We start from the raw sequence: 2,768 nt of genomic DNA, 5'->3' as shown, positions 1-2,768 counted from the left end.
CCCCTCTCCCAACAAGGATGGATAAAAAAACGCTCAAGCAGCGANGAGAGAGAGAGAGAGAGAGAGTACGAGTTTGGATGCAACAACGACAAGGTTTTGTCGCGAGTTTCATTGTCACGCTCGAAAAGACATTTCCCCATTTTCGTTGAGCAACCCTCCCCTCGTTGGAGAAGTGAGAAAGAAAAAGAAAAAGACGGAAGAAGAGAAACGAAGAGAAAGGAGGGAAAAAATAGAAGTGGGAAAGAAACGAAAAATAGCACGTTAAATCATAATTACATCGTCCGCTCGTCGACTCTTTTAAACTGGGTCGTGAGCATCTTTTGCGCCGCATCAGACGCAACTGCTGTAAAAATGAATAAGCGCGAAAAGAAAAGCGGAAGCGACGTCAGAAAAGACCGATGTGAATTACAGCCATTCTTCCTTATTCAATTCGCCACCTCCAATCCTCTACCATTGATGTGATTCCAATGGAATCTCTCCCTCTCTCTCTCTCTCTCTTTCCCTCTTCTCACCCCCTCTGTTATTACTCAAACGCTGATTGTTTCCGACTGATCGACACCTTATTGTGTAAACGAGACCGGCAACCCGATCTTACCCAATTAACAACATCCCTGATCGCGAAAATCCCTCTGTTTCGACCAGGAGATGTTTCCATCGATTATCCCGAATAATTCCCAAGTAAGTTAAAGTTTTCCTCTGATCTTGTTAGAGGATTTTAAGAAAAATAGTCACACTTCAACCTTGTTCGTCGCCCCTCGATTCTAATTCGTGAAAATTCTCGTTTTCCGACCGATCTGCCTCGGCATTATGCGTTTTCATCCCTCCTCCCCCAATTGTTTCCACTCGCGTTTTGCGCGCGTCTTATTAGTCGACCATTGTGTCGACCATTATGTGGCCATTCACTCGAGGATACAAAGTTTTAAGTAGATTTCGAACCACAGAACGAACAACGAGAGTTCTTAGGCGAGCTACCCTTATAACAAGTGGTGCGAACGCGATATTCAGGGTGGTAATTTGGCTTGAATTTTGCGCATAGTTAAAGCGTGATGCGTATATTATAACGTGGTAAATGAGGCGGTTGCTCGTTCCATGTTGCTCGAATTTTCGCGGCGATATAGATTTTGAAATTTTGTTTCAATAGTTTTGATCGATAGAGAATAGTGCGGTAATAAAATATTGCGAACTAATGTATTTTTATAAATTTGTTACGTTTTTTAATTGTTAAAATTATTAGTTAAATTATAATAGTTGTAAGATAATGTTGTAATTAATATACTAATTAATATAATTTATATATTATATTATAGTAAAATGAAAAAGTACAAGAAAAAATACTTGTATATACATACAAGTATGAAAGGATGAAAGGATTAACAAATAATTGAAAAAAAAAATTAAATTAATAGTCGAAGTTAAAAGATATGATATCATTCAATTATACTATCAAACAAATGAAAGAAATATTATGAAAATATCAAGTCCTAATAGACCTAATACCATTTGTCAAAGTTCATATATTTTATATACGATAATAGCTTAAATGATAAAATCGAAGAAATTATACATAATTTTCGACAATCCTGGAGAAGATTAATACTAACTACAAAAAATCCCAATCGAACAATTTCGTCTCATAAAGCAAACCTATCTATCCAAACAACAAAATTCCAAGTAAAAGGAGCTAACAATCATTTTCCCTTGGGCATTTTGCGATATCATGAAATACACAACATCTCGAAGAACACCTCATAGCGAAGACTTTATACACAGTTCCTAGAATTCTCTCGAGGCGTTAACAGCGCGCTTACCTGTTCCTTTGCAAAGTCGATCGTTTCTCTGGGAATGTTAGAACAGTCGAGGCATCAACAATCACGTCCAACCACGTTACACAATTTCCAGTAGTTTCCAAAGTTTTCAACTTGTTTTCAAAGGCTGTCAACTCAAACAACGCTCCTCCAAAATCGATCTGTTGATCACCATCCAATTAACTGGATAATTTATGAACTTCTTTTTTTTTTTGTCACTAGCAAAAATTCACTAGAGCCCGAAATGGCAGCATCGTTCGCGTTAAACTTCGCGTCCGCGAAACGTTTCAATAAAATACGTTTTCATCGCGATCCTTTCAAGCATATACGCACACATAAGTAGCACAATTCGACCGAGTAAACGTCAAAGAGAGAATTAATTTAGTCGGTGCGTTACAACTTGTTGAAAAGTTCGAACAATCGATCTCGCGCGATTGACACACGCGTATACCACATACTATTCTCGCGAGCCGTCGGTTGAACAGCGACACGTAGCGTCCATCTATTGTCCATCACCCCTCGCCACGCGACTGATCCATTATCCCGCGAGATAGCGCGATATTACGTGATACAATGTTACCGCGATTTCATGCGAACAAACCTGAATGCGTCCTTGGTCAACTGATTTCCACGTTTCCTTCTTTGTCCCATACGCGAAAAGTTTGACAAATGTCTCTCAAATACGTCACGGTGCATGCAAAATTACGAAGAATAACAGGAAACTTCTGTCTCACTTTGATCACTTTGATATACTCCGATTCAATTCGATTCGGCGCGCGATTGCGCACGCTCGATTTCTCCTCGGCCGCGAAGGATAATGAGTAAGAAAATGACTGCGCAATACTTGCTGGTGTATCTTTCACCGTCACTCGATATATTTGTATAACTCGCGCGCGATTAACCCTTGTCGTCAAACCAGTAACACAGGAAGCTTGAGATCGTGTCGCAAGGACTGCACGGTAA

General features: G+C 39.5%; 1 protein-coding gene across 1 annotated transcript in view; it reads right to left on the bottom strand.

Annotated features, from left to right (window-relative positions):
* LOC102677973 overlaps positions 1–2,762 on the bottom strand; it is a 349,267-nt gene extending 346,505 nt beyond the window's left edge. Inside the window, exon 1 of the mRNA XM_006613602.2 lies at positions 1,809–2,762. The gene's annotated coding sequence lies outside the window, so the exon portion shown is untranslated. The remainder of the gene's footprint in view (positions 1–1,808) is intronic.
* Positions 2,763–2,768: the final 6 nt, after the last annotated feature.

Source organism: Apis dorsata, unplaced genomic scaffold (genome assembly GCF_000469605.1).
Source record: "Apis dorsata unplaced genomic scaffold, Apis dorsata 1.3 scaffold_157, whole genome shotgun sequence".
NCBI lineage: Eukaryota > Metazoa > Arthropoda > Insecta > Hymenoptera > Apidae > Apis > Apis dorsata.
Note: the sequence above shows the minus strand (reverse complement) of the source record. Positions and strands in the feature narration are given on the sequence as shown.